The sequence below is a fragment of the Cygnus olor genome, chromosome 10 (assembly GCF_009769625.2).
Source record: "Cygnus olor isolate bCygOlo1 chromosome 10, bCygOlo1.pri.v2, whole genome shotgun sequence".
Taxonomy (NCBI): domain Eukaryota; kingdom Metazoa; phylum Chordata; class Aves; order Anseriformes; family Anatidae; genus Cygnus; species Cygnus olor.
In genome coordinates, this window is record NC_049178.1 from 224,378 (window position 1) to 247,614 (window position 23,237).

General features: G+C 37.4%; 1 protein-coding gene across 5 annotated transcripts in view; it reads left to right on the plus strand.

Moving 5' to 3' along the window:
* The window catches only part of ARHGEF3 (Rho guanine nucleotide exchange factor 3), a 125,561-nt gene that overhangs the window by 71,059 nt on the left and 31,265 nt on the right, over positions 1-23,237 (plus strand). The window lies entirely within an intron of this gene.

Consider the following 23,237-nt stretch of genomic DNA (forward strand, 5'->3'; position numbering starts at 1 on the left):
GGTTGCTGAGAGATGTGTACCTTATTCTTTTTGTTGTTGTTGTTCCAGCAGTTGTGCAAGAATGCATAAATTTGTGCTTCTGACCTCATGGTACAGTTAAAGGACTTCTGGTATCGTTTCCTAATATTTCATTTTTAGTTCTTTCTCTCCTCTTCTTGCAAAATCTTTGAAAGTTAGAAGCTGCATTAAGAGATGTATGTCTGAAGTGGAACAAAAGGGAACATATCCACTTGCTATTTATGATCATGACTGAAAAGACAAAGACTAAACAAGTTGTTGTACTGCTGAGACATGTAACAGTAGAGGAAAAATAGGAGCACAAATTCCAGGGTGAAGGATGATTGATAGGTGCATAAAGATGCAATAAACAAACAAACAAAAAAAAAGAAATAGAAATGCCTGAGTGAAGGGGAAAAAAAAAAAGATAAATTCAATTTATTGTGCATGCCTTTTCCTCTGCTTTGAGATTCTTTATTGTTGTGCAGTTCTTGTCAATCAAATTGGATGTTCAGTGTATTCTTTAAGGGGAAAATAAAGCAAGATTTTGTGTGGAAATTGTTGGTTCCTAGAAAACAATTCTTCTTTTAATATATATATATTTTTTTCTGACGAGACGTGCAGAGTACCAGAGTTCATAAGCTGAAAAGATGCATAACCATGGAGCAAAAGACAGGCACTGTTAAATCTCTCAAAGTAATCCATGGATGCTCTTCAGAAAAGCCACCGCTTTTGCCATCTATTTTAATAGCTGATCAAATCTTAAATTGTTATCAAGTCTTGGGAGCTGTGGAAGACTTGTGGTGTGAAACTGGAGAGAGCTTATACCAGTTCTTAGATTTACTGTTTTTTGGTGAGATCAGCCATGGTCATGCATTTTCTCCTTCTCTTGACTGTAAAGAGAGAAAAATGAACTAAGGCTTTTCCCCCAAACCAGAAACATTTCATCCAAAAGATGCATTCAGTTTGTGTGCTTTGCTCCAAACCACAGAAAATTTCCTGACTGAAAAACATGGGAGACTAAAAGGAACTTAATCTTCAAAAAGTACAAAAAATGATTATTTTTAGAAATCTGCAAACACCACCCTATTTATATCTCTGATTCAGTCGGCTTAAAAATAATCAGTGTGGATTTTAACAGTAGTGTAGATGAGGTTCAGTTCAGGCTGGCTGCCTGGTTATTAACTGAGGGCCCTAACCAAGCCTCACGGTTTGTGCTCAGCTCAGGCAGCTTGTGGCAGGTCCTTATGAGCCCTTTTGGCCATATCTACCTAAACTGCAGCCCAGCACTTCTTGAGCTACAGCGGCTACTCTGAATGTGATACACAGACAGTGAGTTTATGATTAGTTTTCTTTAATATCTTTAGTATCCTAGGTCATCTTCAGTACAGTGACTATATAGGCAGAAGGTGGTTAGTAGGGTTGTACAATTTGCCAGTATCATTCATATTTCATTGCAGTGTAGTAAGTTGATAAATTGTTATTTTCTTGAATGATGCTGTTTTCTTTTATGATATTCCTCTGTAATGGAAACCGGCAGTTGAAGTTTGAATTCAATTTAAATTACTTTCAGGTTACAGAACCAGACTTGACATTTGCTTGTTTTCAACATGGCAAAATCAGGAGCATTTGTGAACAGAAATTAGCCAGATGTTATTGACAGCTATGAAGTTGGGTATCTGTTATGAAATGAATTGCGTGTGTGTTGATTTGACTTGATGCAGATTTGCAGAGATGTAGTTACATTTTCATAATGAAATTGAATCAAGAAAACAGAGTTGTTGTAGTTTGGTGGCTTGTTTATCTGGTGGTCAAAATAAAAATTTATGTTGGTTCCATAGGCATAAATATAATATAATCCAATATATATTGTTTAAATTAAATTTTATGCATCATCAATGGTAACTGTATTTTATTCTGCATATATAATATGGACCACATAGACAGAATTTGTAAGAAAAAGAAAGGCTCTGTATAAACGGTGCGTTGTGTATACCCTTTAACCAGCGCTGAGCATTTCCAAGTTGTGTTATACTTCTGATTGTAACAGCCTACCTGTACTTACCGCATTGAAGAGGGAAAGGATGGCTCATTCTTCCTCAAACAGCTGCTGGAAGTGTTTGAAATTGTGATATAACCCAGTGCTTATTGAAGTCTTCAATAGAGGTCAGGTGAGGATTTCAATAAATCAGTGTGGCTGTATATCTTAGTCCGCAGCTTTCTGTAATGCCAACTACATTTTGGCTGTGATTTTAAGTTACCAACTACAATATGAAATTACATTTGTACATAAATCTACAACGATGCCCCTATAAAATCCTAGGGCTAGGGTAGACCTCATGAGGCCATTTGCCCCATCCTTCCTTCTCAATTGATGAATTAAATGACAGTGAAGCTCTTCATGGCAGGTATTCCTCTTGGTTTGTTAGAAGCTTCTACAGCTTCTGCAGGCAGCCTAATGTAGCGCTTCACTATCTTTGTTAATATGACTCTCCTCGTAACTAACCCAAATGTTTCTTTTCCTAACTTAAGCTCTTTTGCTCTTTTCATCTAGTGTTGGTACAAAGTAAGGACTTCTCTGTATTTTAAGACTGAAAATCCCAACTCCCCACTCCAGTTCCTCATCCATAGGCTCAGCAGCCTCACTTCCTTCCTTGTGACCTGTCACTGATCTTTTCTGCATTCAGTGTCTTTTTCAACTTCATTACTCAGATCTGCACAGTTTGTTACAATTATGTTCTTTACTAGAACAGTGATCATTTTATGTCACTTAAGCTATAGTCCTGTATGTGTCAGGTATGATAGTCACACTTCCCCCACAAAATAATGATTTTAGTGTTTGTTCAGCTTATCTGTTATGATTCCAAGTCCATCACTGCAGAACTAGTATGTAAACGATTGCTAATAACAGCCTTTATGTGCTTACATGATACAATCTGTATTGCCAGCATTACTTTAACATTGATAAATGTAAACAAAGATCCTGGTTAAAAAAGTTTGAAATACAAAGCACTCACTGAAATTTTTATTCCAGGATTCATGTTTTTCAACAATGACCTTTTTAGCCCTTTGTCAACACTAATGTCAAATATACTTAAGGATCTCAGACCTCAGGAAAAAAATTCTAATTGCAGAGTATTGGTAAAATTCCCACTAATGTACGTGTGTGTGTGTGTATGTGTGCACGAAACAGAGGATGGTGCAGAATATAGTTTGTTGGCTTGAGCAGAGGCATCTTATGAGGTCTATCTTTTCCACAAAGTGTTTGTTTTCCAAAGCTGCTTTGAGATCAAGATACAAAAATTTCTTGAGCAGCGTTCTGTATTGCCATCACTTATTATTACAATTGAAAGGGATATATCAGTGCAAGCTATTAACTGAAGTTCATTTCAATACAGAATCACATAGAGAGATATAAGCAAGTGAATCTTAAAGTTTATTGTTGAGAAGTGTAACATGCTTTTTCATAAAATTTCATTATTTTTCTCTGGGGATATCTTTGAACATGGTGGTAATCTTAGAATATTATCTATGCATAGCAGCAATTTCTAAATTCATTTGGTAGCCCTTAGGATCTCTTATCTCTTGGAAATTTTTTTTGATTACTTCTCCCATTCCAATATTACTGTAGCTATGTAATCTGGACAGCTGAAGGATATCTGCTTGCAGCCGCCGACTCACTTTGTTATGCAACTCAACCCTGTTTCCTTAGCTACAGGGTGGAAAGCAGCAAGGAGGGGGAAAGCTCCCAGCAAATAGAAGCCCAACAAGTGTTTGGAAATGCTCCAAGAGTATTTAACAAAAAATAATGTTACTGTTTAGAACTGTGTGAATGTGTTTCTCAATAAAATATTAGTGTGTCAGCTCCACTGATGAATGAAAATGAAGAAAAAAGGAGAATGAAAATACACACAGTGCATATACATACCTGCATACATACTTACATATACGTACACACAGCAATACCCTGATTGTTGAGCTACAGCCACTGACATACGGGAAGGTGAGTAAGATAATTTAGCCAGTTTTAGACCTAACCTGCAGTGAACCTATCATGTACATGACATGTCAGGACCCTACAAGTCTGCCTTAAAATGGGAAAAGAAACAGACAAAGATTTTAAGATTAGACTGAATTTTCAAGCTTATTCTGAGCACCGGTCTGCCATAAAATCATACTGCCTGTACAGGGACAGAACATCTCTAGTGGTAATTTCTAAGATCTTTACAGTTACTTGAACTTGTTCATTTAGATAGCTATGAAAATAATCAGTAGAAAATACAGTAACTTTAACATGAACCTGCAAGGTTCATGCAAGTGGTCTTCATTCGGTTCTAAATTTGATTTGCAAGGTCAAATCCAGATCTACTGATACATTGGAAGACTGTTTCATTTACTTTCTCTACACTCTCCTATCGGAACTGCTAAGCCTGTCATTAGTTGGCTTAGAAGGTCTATACTTTTAGTTACTCTGTTAATTGTGAAGGCAATGGTTGTATAAGAGCCTAGGTGGTATTTTTGACAGCTGCTCACAAGCAAACCAATACTGCAAGGATTTGACTTTGTCTTAAGAAATGCTAAGACACCTGCTATTTTTGTACATTAAAAATATTATTTAAATTGCATACATTTGCTTTCCACTGATGTTAGAGATTGCCCTGTGAGTTTTGTGCGCCTCTTATAGCTTAATCCCTTAATGGAGGACAGATTCACTTGATCTGTCTCAGTAACCTCGCTTCTTTAGTGACCACTTGATAGAACTGGGAACTGAATTGCAGTCTCTTTAAAGATCACTTTCCTCGTCTGCAAGCAGGTTAACTGTCAAAGGTATTCCTTTGCACTCTATAGAACTCTATGCCATTTTTTAAAAAAAGATGCTTAGGTACTGATGGATGCATGTATCTGTATATAATTTGCAAAGGTGCTGAAGCATTTAATTTCCAAATGTGACTGTTGGTAACTTAATATATTTAAATAACTGGTTCTGTATGCTCAGTGGTTCTACTTAATTTTAATTTGACTTCTGTCGAGTAATTGACTTCTGATTTGGTTTTCTAAAAATGTAATTCAGTAAATAACATTCAATATCTAATATTCAGAAGGCAATATTCCACTAGTTTTTTTCTTAAGTATGTTGTTAAAAACAAGGATTTTTCTGTATTTCCTCATAAAACTGTTATAATTTTATAATTTTCCTTTCCACATTGCCTTACCATATTTATAAAAAAAAAAAAAAGTGTCATTGTCATGTATTTAGAACAAACTTAATTTTAATATATGTAGGGCTTGAACTATATTACAGCATAAGTGGCTTAATTACCTCCCTGATTAAGAAACAGAATAAAACACTAGGTTGTTGTTTTGAATATTTAGCTTATTCTGTACCAGCTGCATATTACTGAAAAGTTCAGGCAATTTATAATGTCTTACTGTTGTTATTTGGGTAAGTAGCTGATTCAAGAATTTGTATTAAATAAAAACAGAATTGTTGGTATTGCTGTAACTGTAAGCTATGTAGATACCCTGATAAATAGAAAGAGTATATATAACATTATTAGAATTACAGTTGATCTGTTTAAAATTCTATTTAACTGCACAATTTTGCTTTTGCTGTGTGATAAGCTAGTTCTTCAAGGAAATGGGAAAACTGCAAGTTCTTTGTGGCCTTTTTTGAGTACGTTCCCTTTCAGCAGATCTCATTTACTTATCTCTGGTAGCTTTGAATTATGAGACGTGCAAATGGAAAGGTCTGATAATTGGAGCTTAAATATATAACCTCGGTAAAGAGCGCCGGTGTTCTTTGCATAGTTGTGACTGTTCTGTAAACATTAGTGAAGAGCTTTGAAGGTAAATGAAATGAAGTGCAGTAATTAACAAAACAAATACAGGCCCTTTAGCTGTAAATTTCTTCTTCCCATGAATTTAACAGAATTTCTGTTAGAAACCTTTAATTTCATTCAAAGTACGGGGGCCCTGACTGTGTGAGAATATTAACAAGTTGCAAGTTTTAACAACCATACACTCTTACTTATTACTTACAGCTCTCTGTGTCAAATCTGTCAGTGTATATCTGACAGTGTGTGTACATAGATATCTATATATCGGATTTTTTGGTCTGAAGTGTCGGTTGTTGGTGTGAAAGGTGGTCAGTGATGTGTTTGGGATGGGCTGTAAGCAGGGTGCGGCTTAGCAGGGGGCAAAGTGTGACTGGATTTTTTTCTGAAAGCTGAAGCATTCTGTGACAGTATGCACTAGTATTGGTTATAAATAATAGTGAGTTATTAATGGGTTAGTTAAGTTCTGAAAGTATTTGTAAGTAATGCAGAGTAGCCGGATGAAGTTTCTCATCTTATATGAAAGTTCCCATGGTTGATGCCTAATTAAGGCAATTGCGTTAATTCTGGGGCATAAATCTGAGAGCTTTCTGAGCATTGTTGTATGCAGGTTGGTATTTATTGTATGCATTGTGTTATTTCAGTGAGTTATTGTTCTTATTCTGTTGTTTCTTACTTGCATTTGAAACCTGTTAATTATGTTCCCCCTGTGACTTGTTTGTGGTACCGTGTCTTAGAATAACATGAGGGCTTCCTGTGTGCTGTGTGAAATTTGCTCTGAATTCAGGCAGCTTGTGTGTTTTCATGTTTGAAGACGTTTTTTCTGTCAGGGTAGAACCTCTTACCAGGAATAGCATCATTTTATGCTCATTTTTTCTGTCCACGTGAACTTGCTGACTACGTCTGTGTGAAATTGGCCAACGAACTGACTTGGAGGATGGGTTTGTGTCTATCCGGAGTTATAAGGCATTTCTTGTAAGAACATGGTTTGTCACTTACCCATTCTGTGGCTTCGTTTCACTGATTATAGAATGCTGATGGGTTTGTTTTAACCTAGCGATGCTAAGAAATTAGAGATTTCTCAAGGAATTTAGTGCCCTAATTCCTGGTAAAAGTTAGCTTGGGGATTCTGAGCTTTCTCACTTGTGAGTTTGGGCAACTTCAGTTGCAGCTCCTGGAGATGGTGGCAGCCCTGCAGCCTTGAGCTGTCCTGAGGAGCTTTTGCCAGGGTGGCATGAGCCACAAACTGAGCTTGTGCTGGCTCCTCAGCTGCCACTGCTCACAGCAGAAACCCTCCTGGTGAATCCCTGAGTGCCAGTCCCTGCCTTCTCTTATGTCACCCTGTAGTCATTGCAAATGGGTAAAATAAGCACAACTGGGAAGGAAATGGGAAGAGACAAAAATAATTCTAGCTGATCAGAACCCCACTGTAGGATAATCCTAAGAAAATGCTCAGTACATGAGCATTTTTCAGAGACATGAGTTTGGACATTTTCATAGTATTGAAAATAATTTAATTTTCTATTTTTTCTTGATTAAAAATAAGACAAGCCTTATATGTTCATGCAATCTTTGTTATCTAGCAGTTATAACATGATTAGCACTCTTAAATATCATGTAAAAGGGAGTATCTCATAGATTTTCTTTGCTCCAATTATTTCTGAAAAAGTGGCATCAAGCTATGGCATTCACATTGTCAGTGTTCACAAAATCAGGAGCATTTAATTTGTCAAGATCTTTGTCTTATAAAGTGTCTTTTTGTAAGCTGTTGATTGTTTTTGCAGAGGAGTTTTGTAATATGATCTCATCGTATTAACCTGGTTAATTCTTATGCAACTTCTCCAGCTTTGTTCAGCACAGATTAATTTGCAGCGATGGATCTAACTTTCCTATTATTGCTTATTGTCATGAAACAATTAGGCTCGGGAAAAATGCCTTTCTTCTGCCTTTCTTGCTATTAAGTTTAGAGGCAAAAATGTTAGCAGTTGGACTTTATAATCTATTTGTTCTATTTTGCCTTTCTATTTGAGTTCACAGATAGCCTAGTATATATGTAGATACTGTACATGCGGTAAAGCTGTCAAATACTAAGTAATTTCACATCAAATCAATATATATTTTTCTTACTGTAAGTATAAAAAAGATTATTTAAATGATATTCAATATTGTAACTGTTTATTAATGCAGGTTCTTTCAGGTAGAGCATTTAAGTTACGTGATTTATTTTTTTTAATGGAAAAATAAGACCAATAAAGTAGGATGCTACCTGCATCTTGGGTCAAAAATGGAGTTAGATGCATAACTGGCAGGTCTTGTCTAAATTCTCAGGAATTTATGATGATACATCTTGGGAAAAATGTTATTTATTTCTTTATTATAGCTTCCAAAGTAATCCCTTTAGTAGCAAATAGCATAGCTATACTCCGGTTCTTACTGTCGTTATCTGTCTTTAACAGTCTTTATTTACATTAGTAGAAAACATAACTAGTGTCAACATTTTAATAATTTTTCTACCATTAGTTAAGCAATGATACATCTCTTGCTAGATGTATTTGCTCACGTTTATCATTTCTTGTGTTCTTTAAAATAACTTCCTCTCTGTGGTGTTCGCTCTTTTAAGTAGGCTAAAAAGCTACAGATGAGAGATGCGGATGAGGGCATCTTAAAAAAAAAACAACAGTTCTCAACATTAAGCAGACCACAAAGGTTTAAATATACAAATGCTGGATGGATTTACTGGTAAACCTCATCTTCCAGTTTCCTCTTAGTGACCTTAGTTTAAGAAGCAAAGAATTGATGCATTCAGCAGTGTTTGGATTTTTCTTTTAATCTGGTGCTTGAGGTTATGCCAAAATGCAAAGCTATGTGTAAGTGAGAAAGGAAGGATTGGTAGATCCTGTACCTTTGTACAGCAGTAGTTCGTCTGGTATCTGCAGGTAGTCGCACAGGTAATGAAGCAAAGCCATATTTTATTATTGCTTGCATAACTTTCCAGTTCTTAAAAGTAACTTGAAAGAAGTGAGTTAAAATTTCCCATTGGGTAAAGAAATAGGAAACGGAAGTGGGAAGGAATCATCATTAATAGCAACACAATCCTTTAACAGGAGAAAGATCAGTCAGAAAAGCCAAAATTTTATAGCTCTTCTATGTGGCATTTTCTATGTGGAACAACTAGGTCTTTTCTTGGGGACTGTCAAGGTAATGAAGGAACCATTTATTGTTCTCAGTTTACTGTCATTGCCTAATAGAGAAAGGAGGTTGAGCCAGCAAAGCTTGCACCAATGATTTTGGAGTGGCATCACCTGAAAATACTTGTATGACTTCTTCCCTGTTGATGAGGGGATTGAGTGCCCCCTCAGTAAGTTTGCAGCTGACACCAGGTTGGGCAGTTCTGTTATCTGCTGAGGGCAGGAGGGCTCTGATGGGTCGCATCCAGTAGCATGACATTCAACAGGGCTGAATGCCGGGTGCTGCACTTGGGTCGTTGCAACCACTTGCAGCATTATAGGCTTGGGGAAGAGTGTCTAGAAAGTTGCCCAGCAGAAAAGGACCTGGGGGTGCTGGTTGACAGCTGGCTGAATTTGAGCCAGCAGTGTGTCTGGCTGGCCAAGAAGGCCAATGGCACCCTGGTCTGTATCAGAACTGGTGTGGCCAGCTGGGCTGGGGAAGTGCTCATCCCCCTGTGGTTGGCACTGGTGAGGCCACATCTTGGGTTCTGTGTTTGGTTTTGGGCTCCTCGCTACAAGCAGGACATGGGGATTCTGGAACGTGTTCAGAGAAGAGCAAGAAAGCTGCTGAAGGGACTAGAAAACAGGACACGTGAGGAGCAGCTGAGGGAACGGGATTTGATCAGTATGGAGAAAAGGAGGCTGAGGGGAGACCTCATTGCTCTCTGCAATTGTGAGAAAGGAGGTTGTGGCAGGGAGGGTGTTGGTCTCTTTTCTCAGATGACAAGTGACAGGACATGAGGCAACAGCCTCAAGTTGCACCAGGGGAGGCTTAGATTGGATAGCGGGAAGAATTTTTTCATGGATATGGTTGTTAGGTATTTGACCAGGCTGCCCAGGGAGGTGGTGGAGTCCTCATCCCTGGAGGTATTCAAGAGATATGTGGGCACAGACTTGGCTCTATTAGTCTGGTCTTAAGGGTCTTTTCCAACCTAAATGGTTTTATGATTCTATAACATGGCAAAACTGAATCAACGACAACTCTGTGAAACTCCAAATCGGTGCAAGTTCCACTATAAGCAGCAATCACTGGCACACGGGTTCTGATAGCTGTTTCTGTGATATAGCTATAAATTTACAAAAGTAATTTGCACTAATCTTTTTAAAATGTATATCATTTGTGAAGGAATTCTCCACTGCTTTGCAGTAGGTATTCAGAAGTGTATACTTAAGAGTTCCCAGATAGAGAGGCATAAAGATGCAGGCCACGCTGGGAGAACAGGAGCCATTTGGATGCTGTTTGTGATGGACATGTCATTGAGCTGCTGATAAGGTAAATCCTCCACTGTTTGATTTTTTAGGAACAAAAAAACACTCAAGCATCTGGAACAAAAAACTCAAAACCAGGAATGCCCAAATTCTAATATTTATTCCAGATACTACTTTTATCCTGAACTCATCGTTTTTTACTTGGTTTGAAATTATCCTTGCCCGAAGTAGGAGACATGCTTTACTGCTTTATAGGAATAATATAAGAAGTTTGTAGAGAACGTGGAAGAGGAAAATGGTTTTTGGAAATAGTGTTTGTTCACTTTGTCTAGAAAAGAAGCTTAATTCAAGAGAAACAATCTAAAAGATACAGCAGAAGTTCTCTGATATCTATTGAATTAAGATGAGGGGAAAAAAAGGAAGGAAAGAAAAAGGGACGCCTTGCATTGAGACTCTTTCCAGGATACTAGAAATATTCTTATAAGATCTGCTGTTATTTAAAACAAAAATAAATGGAAGAAAATGCTGCAAAACTATTTTTTTTTGTCTGTACTCCAAGATTGTTCTTTAAAATACAGCAGTCAAATATCTTGCCTCACCCACAGAAAGGTGGCTCATGCTGAATGCTAATTGTTGATCAGGCAGAAGGGTTACAGCAATGACATTCCTGTCAGGGGTCGATGTGTATACAGGGCTGGCTGGATTCCTGCCCTGGCTGTCCGGCTGGATCAGGAGTGAGATGCTGATGCTGTGTTCTGACAGCTTCCAGCTGAGACTGCTTGTAGCAGCCCCGTGAATCTGGCTTTAGATAGGTTATTTAAAATAATTCTAAGACCAAAATGACTAAAAATGTCAAAGACTGATAAATGTCTTTATGAGGCTGGGTAACTATTCTTACTGTACCTGTTTGTTCAAGGAATAGCTTAGCAGCTGATTGAGAGACCCAAATGGTACAAATAACTACTGCAGGCATTGCTTACGTTTGTTAGGTTTGCACTTGGCTTTACTGTTTTACCTTTCTACTTTTTGTAGCAGTAAAGGAGTATTGGAAAAGCAGCAGTTTTTTTTTTCTATACTGCTTGCCATGTTTAATTTCATGCTGCATTCAAGTTTGTGCCAGTTCCACTTCATTAATTAATTCCAGGCTGCCAATTACAGGTGGCAGCTGAAATATGAACCTATTCTGTGTTGACGCGTCCCCTGCCCCCAGTCAGGTGTGATATGCCAAAGCCATACATGACTAAGTTGAACAGGAAGAAGTAACACTTTTAGATTTAATTAAGACAAGCTGTCTTTAAAGTTTTTTTCCCCCACCCCCCTCATCCTCTAGTTATTTCCTGATATATTTTTGGGGCCAACTTTAGCTAGTTTAGGAAGGAACAGGTTTAAAAAACAGATGCGTGCTTACTGAAATGCACCATTAAAAATTTCCACCTAGTTTCACAAACAAGGCATAACCCTCATCCTGTAAGAACTGAATACAGTAGAAAAAAACTGTAGTCATAAATATTCAGAATTGCTTCACATATGGACACAAACATTTAACAAAATGCTTGTAGCAGAATCTCAACTGCAACTATATCATTTCCGAGGAGCTTCTTTTGCATTTGCTTTTTTTTTTTTTTACACTAGAGTCACTGGTGAATACTGTAGGTGGTTTTTCTTTCTTTTGTTCTTTTTTTTTTTTTTTTTCCTTCCCCTCAATACCAAATGAACTGTTCAATTACTTTGGCTAGTAGCGATCTCTAAATACCAGAAATGGAATCAGGAAAGGTTCATTAGAGCTTAAGACTTTCTGCTTTCTCTTTTTGCTAGGAATATTTATTTCCCTCTGTAGTAATTTATTCATTGGGTTTCTCTTTATTACCATTATTTCTGGAAAATTGGCACTATCACACTCAAAACTTCTTTCTAATAGTCTGGGTATAAATGTAAAAATTGACCAAAGTGTGATGTATTGATTGCATTGCACCTTCCTGAGGGCTCTTGGATACGGCAGTTCTGATTGAAATGTGAGATGAGAGACTAATTGAGAGCATTGTAGCTCAAATGTTGCAGCTGCTGAGAGAGAGTGTGATTAGAAGAGAGAGGCAATGATTAGAAACCAAACAAAACAAAATAAAACAAAACCACAAACAAAACAAACAAAAAAACAACAGCCCACCATCTAGTCATTAAGACTACTTGGAACTACTCTAAAACCTGTTGAATCTTAGGGAAATACTGGAATCATAATTGCCTTCAATATATATATAGCAGATTTCTAATATACAGCAAAGGAAACCAGTAGAGTAGGTAGCAGTTGTGAAACAAGTGTACTGTTATAAGGCATGAGACTAGAAGCACATCTACTGCCTGGTTACTGTATCTTTCCCATATGTGCAAGTAATATCAGACAGGTGATTTAGTTTCATAGAGATTAGGGAGACTGCTCATGTTCAGAAAGGTCTTTGTAGCTTCTTATTTCAGCTGTTTGGCTTCTTCCTGTGATGTGGTCAATATATCCTGCAGCGACACATTTTAATGCACATCTGCTGTTAGATAGCACATACTAAAAGAAATGTAACTTCCTGACCCAACAAAATTGATAGATTCTTACTGTGGTAAAGCTCCAATCATTTGGGGAGGATAGATATGCTTTATTTTAATACAAAGACCAGATTTAGAGGAAGCAATTACAAACAGAAGCAGGTAGTCTAAATGTTTGTGCAAAAACAACCCCATCAAATTCCAGAGAACCATATCTAATAACATATCTGCTCTTCTATTCCAGATATGAAGTGCATTCCGATCTTTATTGTAGAGCTATACTTTTATGAAGCTGTTCTTTCAGCCTTTCAATGTTGATGCATCAATGCAATGGCTAGACATTTCATATGACTTAAGCATTTAGGTGTTTTTGTTGAGGATTTTCATTGTAAGTGCCTTAGGTCACCTTGAGTACTCAGTCTGTGCTCTCCTCTCCTTGCTCGAAGGAAGAATGGAGCAGAGAATTCAAGGAGGGTTCATAGAGCACCCTGAGAACACCTGTACCAGACACTGTGCTTGAAATAGGACAGCAGGATTAGTAGTTCTTCTCCTACTTCATTGCAATAAGTTGGCATGGCAGCACTCTGTTTGCTCTTGCTATTTCTCCTAATTGTTTGGCATTTCATTTATACATTTCATTATTAAACTATCATACCTGGGATAAGGAAAATATGAGGGCAATGAAATTATATCATGTTTCTAATCAAAAATTATCATTGGAAATAAAAATAAAGGTCTGGTATCCCTCAGCCTGGAAAAAAACATATATATATTCTGTTTGGTTTTACCCCTCCAGTACCTTTTACTTCCCTATAATTCTTTCAGCTTTTATATGCAACACAATATTTTTGCTTCATTTTTCATTACCATTTCTGGATGATTACAAGTTGTATTTTTTCCACTCTTCTTGTGCAATGTTTATTATTATTATTATTACTTCTAACAGGAATTTAGCTTGTTTTAAGTCAATAAGATGACCTCTGTTGATATTCTGATATTCTAATTTAGAGATATTCATATTCTGGTATCAATATCTCTACCTCAGTTTAAGTTGCTTCTACTCAAATTACCTTAAATTGTATCAATGCAGTGTTTTTCTGATATGGGTGAACTATCTCCTGCTTGGAGCTCTGGGAATATATTTCCTTGGATTTCAGTGTGGGCAGGGTTTCTTTTTCATGGTTTGCCCCTCTCCTGTCCCTCTCTTTAGGTCTTAAAATACATAACAAAATCAAAATATTTTTTTCTCTTGTCTGGACATAAATATATATATTTTTATTGTCTTTTAAGGTAACAAGACCCAAAAAAGAGTTTGTTGTTTAAGTGCTTGCAAGCTATTACAACTACAGCAAATTATGTTACTGAAAAATGCTGCATGGTCTTGTTCTATTCTGTAGTAGTCTGGAACTCGTACGTGATGGCATAGTAACTTCCTCCTACAATATCTTATTTCAAGATCACATGCAGCTCTACTTAGACTGCTGCTTTTGTATAAGACCGAAGACTGAGGTTTTGTAAAAAGAATGTCTCTGGGAACTCTGCTGTGCTCAGTGCTCTGTATTGTTTGCTAGTGTGATATTCTTAAGGCATAGCCTTCAAAACAAAATTTTCTACCCATCTATTACTTGTTATCTATTACTACACATAAAATTCAGATGCAAGAATTCATCTAATGCCACAATACCATCTCTTCTAAAATTATTTTGCTGTGTTCTTTAATGGAAATGGCATCGTACTCAACACAAAGGAAGTGGGTCTTTTTATCTGCCCTATGTCTAATCTTACACTTTATTTCTACACGTCATTGGTTTCTGGACTTTGCTTTTTACAAAGCTAAAATTCTCCTTCAGGATTCTCCTATGTTGCATTCTGATTATCGCAACAATATTTTTCCTGGCTTTAACAAAAAACAGTTTTGCATTCCACATATACAGGCAAATGTTACTGCAAAAGTCATTTTCCTAGGTGGTCACTTTGATCATCCTATGCTTCTCTTTGCATTGCTGTAGTGACTTCTGTTTTGCATCAAACAGAAACTAAAAAGGCTTTTGAAAGGTCAGGTAAATGATTTATCCCAATCCCACAAATCGTTCTGTCACTGAAGTGGGTCACTCTTGCTCCTCTCTTGGCTAGGATGCCAGCTCCCATCCTTAGCTTGCTATCACTATCAGTGGTGGTTGGAATTACTTTCAATATTGCTTTCCATTTTTAATTATTGACTTTTACTGCTATATCAGGGGCTGAGTTAATTACAGTGGTCAGGGGCCTATCCAAAACTCACAGCTATTGGCAAGTGGCGCACCTCACGGCGGCTCATGGCTGCAGGTTGGGTAGTGGAGGTCACTTAAAAGTAGAATGCACTTGATCTTTTGCCAGATGGCACTTTGGGAATAACAAGTTGACCAGAGGGGAGATAGCCTTCAGAAATTATAAACAGAGTTCTGGAGCTAAGGATAAAGTATTCAGTGTAGCTATTTGTCTTATTTCTGTGTTTCAACTGAAAGTATTTATAGTAACTTTTGATCAGTGCAGATGACTTCATCATATTTTCCCTTGGGAAGATAGCACTTTGCCACCTTAAGAAAAGCCTTGCTGTAACCCAAAGTAAAACGTGCCTGAAAATGGCTTCTTCACTCCCTGATTCTTCGTTAAGGGCTATGAACAAAGAAGTTCTGTAGTGGCCTGAGTTGTTGGTGTCTGAGATGTTATGCCCTATTTCAAGTATCTTTTAAATACGAGTCACATTGTTGCTAACACCGCATCATGGCCAAGGCCATGCAGCTTTGCAGCAGTTGGTGCTGACAGTAGGCTGCTTCCATCCTTTGCTGATGCATTATCAGGTTTGCAAGGACGCTTCTTTTTGAAGTTATGCCATAGTTTTGCTCCCCCCTCATACAGAGAGGATGAGGGTGAGAGATGTTTTGTGCGTGTGTGTTCATCTTTTATTGTTTTATTTTTTGTATATTGAGTCATAGCAGATGAAAATGGAACATTTTAGAAATGATCAATGGACACCAGTAGTAGAACACACATTTTGGGTAGTCACTGTGATAATTGGAATGGTAAGGCATTGTGTGAAACTCTTCAGGACCAAGTGTGGAGGTTTTCTCTACTGAATTGTCATGGAGTATTACACTGTGGCAGATGGCAGGTTCAAGATTGCTCTGTTGTAGTTATCAAGCTGTTTGTAAAGCACTTGATAGTCTCCCTGTTTTGCTTGACCAACATAATTCTTTCCCTTGGATGTCTTATAATCTGTATCAAAGAATTATAAGTTGCTTAACTTTCAGTCTAAAAATGTTGCTAGCATCTCCTTGGCTATGATCTAGAAAAGGGTACGTCATGCTCAGCAGAACATGAAGTCAGCCTTACGGCTGGTCTTTGAAAGTTGTATTCAAGAAACACAGACGTTCTCTTAATTTCATGGTACACAAATTGGCAAAAATAACTGAGTAGAAGATGAGTAACCATGCACAGTTGTTATGGAAATTAGTAGGTGGGTCTGTTTAAAAAATATTAAAAAAGAAAAAAGCTTCTGATCCAAAACTTTGGTCCAAAAATGGAAACACTGACAATAGTGGTTGGGTATGACTTCATGAAACAATGTAAGCTGAGCTAATAGTTCACTGCTATTAGGAGGAGAAAAATTAGCTTTTTCCCTGTCCTGTCCCCACTGGCATCTGTGCACTTTCCCTCCGTTCACCTTTAGTGGTGTTCTGGTGCTTTTCTCATGGTACAGGAACCCATGCTTGCTAAATCAACAGCAAAGAAACCTGGCAAACAAAAGTCAGTGTTTCTTGTTGCTGCAAGTCACTAGTTGTTAATTAATCTCATTCATGCTGTAAAATCATGTCCATTGTCAGCACTTTCAGAGTTTGCATCTTGAGTACTGCCCTTCCCAAAACAAAAACGTATTCCAAAAGTCATGGAAATCAAAATCTTTATGAAGATGGCTAACTCAGATAACTTCTGAGGAATGGGGAGAATCATACTAACATGTCAGTGTGGCAAAGCGTGTGTCAAACTGAATGGTACAATTGGGTTTAATGTTTGTGCTCCTAGACAAGTAAATGGATAGGAGAGGAGGACTTAAAAGGGTCTTATGTTTTGCTGCCTTTATTTCTGACCTGTAGGTCATGAATACGTGAAAGCTCTTCTGATTTTTTTTTTTCCAATTGTTATATAATTTGGTCTAATATACTGTATTAACCCCAGACTTTGCTTTACATCTTGCAGTTGGAGGGACATAGTAAGTGGCATTTGGCCAGTATTACATGTGAAATCAATTAGAGCGGGGAAAATTGCTGTTATTCTTAATAGCTAATACTTTCTTCATTTTCTTCTTGTCCATATCTAAAGTACACAAACACACATACAGAGAAACATTAGAAAATGCTTTCTTCCCTGAGGATAAATACTGAGTTATTTATATAATATAAATGTTGTTGTAATAAAATTTAATGAAGCAAGCAAAAAAGACCACTACTCTGATGTCTTGATAAATACTTTGTATTAGGGACAATGGTGTCCTTTGAAGAAATTTTTTACTTAATTCTCCAGTCAGCAGGGTGCTCTGGAGAGAAATTTCAGCTCCCCCAGGGCCTGTAATTTAAACAAAATATTAAAATTACGTTTAATCCCATTTAAACACCATAAAAGTGGTTCCCAGTAATTTCTTCCTTGTATAATGCCTCTTTTGTTGTAAAATTTCAGGAAAGGACACTTCCACTCAGGGTCACTTCTACAGAACTTGACTGGCTCTTTAAAAATTCCCACTGACAGCCAGTGTGATCTTTTCCATCTCCTCCCTTGCTCTCCCAAGGGCAGTGTAGGAAGACGAGCTCAACCAAGTGCCTCCTTACAAGTATAACTCACAAAGGGTCATTTTATCCAGCCTCGCCACACCCTCTGCGTTCCCTCTGGAGGGCCCTCGTGATTAGGAATTAGTTTGTGCTTTGGGTGTGGTAGCGGGGTGGAGAGGCATGAGTGAGTCCTTCCTCGTTGTCTCGGTGGGCCATCGTCAGCCTTGAGCTGCAGGAGGCAGGCACCCTAACAGTCTGGGATATGAAACCGAGGCAGCTTTAAAAATGACTTACCATCTTCCTAGGGAAAAATTCTGTTTCCATGAAGTTTTGTTTCAGTGCAAATGCAATTGTTAGAAGGCATCCTTTAACTGCGCAATACTTTCTGTAGTAAGCAAATTACATGAAGTTAGTGGGGGGAAAGAACAAACCAAAAAAAAACCAAAAACAAACAAAGAAAAAACGAAAACAAAAACTCCCAAAATTGGCAGATCTTCATGTTCATCTCCCAGTGCCGAATTGATCTGTATTAATAAGAAAAAGCTCCAACAATGTATGCATGTTTTACTTCGAAAGCCTGTGGATGGCTGACCAAACGTGTGTTTATACAACAATGGATCCATGATGTTCAGTATGAGAATCATGTCTCTCTATTCATCAGTTCCACATGAATGTACTTAAACATAAAGGTGGTACTTTTTCAAAGTAGCAGTCATCCACCATGGAGGACAATGAAGACTCCTATTTTTCATTTCATTTGACAAAACTCAGGGGGAATAGTTCAGGACCTCTTGGCTGCAAATCCCAAAGCAGAAGCCACAATAACAGTGAGGAAACATAAGTGTTTAACTTCTTCCTCCTCTTGTTATTCCATAAGCTGCACAAATAAGGGTCATATGAAAGATAATCTTCAAACGGAGAGTCTAGACAGAATAGAAATTTGGGCTTCAATTTTGTAATGTCAGATGTTCCCCTGAGACACGTTTCTTTGTTCTGCGTTGATCTTTGCAGGATTAAGTCTCTACCTGGAAAAATTACAGCTGTGTTTTTTGAGAGGACATTTTTAATGGTAATCATTTATCCTGTAATCATATTTTTATTGGAATTTCTTAGAACCAATGTGTTTAATCAAGTGGTCTCTTTCTAGTATTTATTACCTAGTAAATTGTTGCTCTCACTGCTGTGTGTACAATCTGTATTTGCAATGAGGAAATTGCAGTTTCAGGAATAGCTGTGCAACTGCCTGATAAGTACCCTTTATCTTGCAGTTTATATGCTTTCTAACTACTACATCACAGTTGTTCGAGCTCCTAAGCAGAGTTAAACCCATGATGTTCGGTGAAAATGACTACTTAAAAAAAATTGCCTTTTTTTTTCCTGGGTGTTTTTTTTTTTCCTGTGCATGGTTGTTTGTTGTTTTGTTTCTGAAAGATTCCTAATGATCACTCTGAAGTTATATTAGAGTACATTGAAGAGAGGCTTCAGAAACGTTCAGTAAGTGCAGAACTGTGTGTGCAGCATTAGCCTGGCTTACTTTCACTGGTCGTTTTATGGAATAGTAACTTTTATCTGAATATTGTTAGTGAAATTTTACCTCTTGTAAGCAGCGGCTTTTTCTTTTTTGTTTTGTTTTGTTTTTTGGTGAAAACACATACTAATGGTGGGTGCACATATGAGAGATAGCCATACTCAAAGAATATTCCATGGAGTGCAAGCTACTGAGATTTCTTTTCTTGAAATGTGCATACAATATTTCACTTAATTCAGGCTTTTACGGTGGGTAAAACTTTCAGAAACAATACAAGCCAAGTAGTCTGCACACTTAGCCAAAATTGTGTTGAGATGATAGCCCTCTGCAACAGACTTTATATTAAATCTCTTACTCCCACCATAAGCCTGGAGTAACATAGCAAGAAAGCTGAGCTGCTGTGTTTAGGATGACTCAGAGACTACTGGATACTTCATATTCATACAGAAATTAATCTGTTTTGAAAACAAAACAATGAACTGTTTATTGTTCTTTATTAAAAAACAAAACAAAACACAAACAACACTAAGAGTTGAGAATATAGTGTATCTGAAGATGATAGTGATAATAGTTTTCTTTTTCAAAGCATTATACCTTTGATTAAATTTTTGTCTTGTTACTTAGACCTGCTGGGAACTTGTCACAGAGCTGCGTTCTTGGTGAAATGTATGTCTAGGTGCATAATGTATATTTCAAAATCATCCAAAATGGGTGAAAAAAGCTCCCACAAATATGAACCACGGGAGAAATACAGTTAGTAGTGTTTCTCTTCTAGCATTGATAGTTGTAATTAAAAAAAAAAACAAAAAGAAATAGAATTAATTGTTGCAACTAAGGCTAGGCTATTTTTTAGGCTTGACAGTCAAATGCAGACCGAAAAAAAAAAAAGAGCAGATGGTTGTGTTAAGTTGGGTGAGGGAAGAAAAGCAGAGACAGATAGACAGGCATTGAGTCTTTTACTTATTGGAATATGAATATTTTATCAAAAATTGATTGCATTTATCTAATCTTTTTTTAACAGCTCGTCAAAACAGATTTTGACTTTTAATAGGGAAAGCAGTCACATTAGCATATCAGGAGGAAGACGGTAATTGAGATCTGGGTGTAGACATCTCAAAATATTTCTGTTTAATTACAGATTCTGCATTTCTGCCCAAAGGCAGTTGGAATGTGTTGGCAAAGATCATGTTGAAAGAAAACTTAAACAAGACAACAAAAACACCAACCCTGAACTTTAAACAATCTATTTGTGTGTTTTCTTCTGTGTTCAGCTTTCATTAATGATTTTCTGTTCCACCGAACTCCTTAAAGCCCATGACTTCCATGGTTAAAGATGCTTTGCTCCATTTGGATTTTCCTTATATAAATGTTTAGATTAGATTAAATATTTTAGTTACGTTTGCTGCTGCTTAGCATAATGGCTTCTTAACCATTGTCTAGAAGGAACTGGTATTTTTTTTTTCTCTTTTGCCATTGTATTTTGGATCATTTGTGTTCTAAAACTTAAATGTTTCAAAGGACTTTGTCATACAGACAGATGCTTTTGCAATAGTTACTTCAATATTTGGTTTTGAATGTATGGGCAAACTGGTTAAAAGCATTGGTGTGAACCAGACGATCACAAAACAACCTCACCAGTGAACTTTAGTCCTGAACCAGGTCAACAGTGTACCTTACTTGAGCAGGGATTACCAGAATTACCAAACAGCTTGGTTCCTAAGTAATAAATATTATATATATGTATATTATATATATATATATATATATATATATATATATATATCGGAAAACAAACAATCTCACAAGCCTGTTCTAGACATTCTGTGAGAGAATTTTTTGAAATTGCACTATTGTTTAATTCCATCAGATAATATGATACTTATAAAGTTAGGTGCATCAATGTACCAATGAATCCAAATTTCAGTTCTAAAACAGTATTTATGCTCTTCTAGCAGAGTAGACAAACATGCAAAGTCTCTAATGAATCCTATTTTAGATGTTTACAGAAGCTATAGTCTTTTAGGTGTAAGTTACTCTGAAATTTATCAGTACTGCTTATTTCTAGCAGTTAAAGAATCATATTCCTCTTAAAATAGTCTTTTCTCTTGTTTCTCGAGAATGCTTAGTTAAGCTGAAGTGCACATGCCTGATTAATTGGAAAAAAGGCAGAATTTTTCTCTGCACTTCCTTTTATATACTTATAAACTCAAGTTCATTGAGTCTCCAAACCAGTACACTCTTGTCCTGTGTGAAGTACTCTTTATGCTGTGAAGCATGTTACAGGACTAACATGGTTCGGGGGCATGCCCTGAAGGCGCTTTTCCTCATCTAAGTGAAGCTGATTTTTAAAATGGTTTTAGCATACGCATACGTAAACAAACATACACAGATGGTATTTGAAATCAAGGCTTCTTGGGCTTCAATGATTAGACAGCAGCTGCAGTGTTCTCAGGATGTTCTGACCATTTTAACCTGTGTGTATGTATTGGTGTTTTGATGTGCTTGAAATGTAAGGAGAAACTGTCCACCAGTAGCAGATTGTGTACAAAAGAGGTATGTCCTCTGAACATCATACCAAAGAGTTGCAAAAAAGAACGTACATTCATATGAATGAAATAGCTGTGTGTAGTTTCAGAAACGTTCAACTGAGACAAGTAATCCTCTGGAAAAAAAAAAGATTTATTTTCATATCTTATGAAAAATGGAGAGTAAGGGGTCCACAGCAATGATCGGTCTAGCCTAATATCAAATCTCTAGTGGAGGTCAACAGTGGATTGCTGGGGAGGAGTACAAAACGGAAAGAGCCTGTCATGGTGTTTCCCGAAATATTGTTCCAGTAGCCCGAAACTTGTGTCTGAGAAACTTTCTTAGCAGCAGCGTCTTGTAGCAAATATTTCCATTGTGTATAACTTGAAAATTGTACGTAACATGAAGAATTAGTTCCACTTTTCTCTCTAAATCTGCCACCATGCAGTTTAATGTGATGGTCCTCTTTTTCTGTAGTTGAATGCAGTGGAAAACCATTCTCTATTTTTCTGTCTCTCATGGTTTTGTACATCTCTATCACATCTGTCCTGATTTCTCTTCCTGTCTGAAATGTCCTGTCTGCTTGCTGTTCTCTATGTGAAAGCTGTTCAATGCCTCATGTCAACACTTGTGCTTCCATTGAACCTTGGCCAGTCCTCCTGTGGCCCTTTGGAGATGGGGAGAGCAGCACAGCCCGTATCACTCCAAAGGTTCAAATTTTACTTCTTCTAAAAAACAAAACAAAACAACAAAAAAAATGTACTGGTACTTTTTCTTCTAGCTTTTTCTCCAGGAACTGGGGGCTTGGGAGACTGGTGTGTGTTGTGGATTGGTTTTGGTTTTTGTTTGTTTTTATGAGCAGATGACTACAAAATAGGCAGCAGGAGACCATCTCAGCTACTGTGACTGCTGTTGAACGGGCCTGGGAGAACAAGTGTATGAGACATTGTATGTTTGGGGTGTTGGTGAAGTCAAAGGAACTACCCAAATGAGGACTAAGTCTCCCATTTGAATAAGCTTATTCTAAAGGCATCACTATCTGATTAATAACCTTTAGCAAAACAAATGCTTGTGAATCAACATCCATCCAACCTGCCTTTAAAAATTTTAAAAATAGCATTAGTTCTGTCAGGCTCTGTAAAGTTCTTCTTGATCGTGCTGCTTCCCTTTGCCTGAAACTATCCTTCCCTGCTGCCCCTATCCAGCTTCCTACTCAGTTTCCTTTTCCTTGTCTCCTATATTCTCTTTCTGTCTGATCAGTCCCCTAATGCAGACAAGGCCCCTGCTACTCCCTCTCTCTTTTCAGGAAAGTTTTGCTACCTTTGTCCGAAGGTAGACACCAGCCCCTCTGCCTGGCTGTCCTGGCCCAGCAGTGCACCCTGTGCTATGCCCATCAGAGGTGTTTTTCCACTCTCTCAGCTCGTTACAATGAGGGGTGTGGGCAGGGGAGCTCTTGGACTAAACAATAGCAACAGCAGTGTAACTTTAAAAAACACAAGAAACAAACTCCTGCTTGCCAGACGGGAAGAAGTAACAATATGGGTGAACAAAATACCCAGAGAGTGAGCAATGCTGAGTGTTGCGG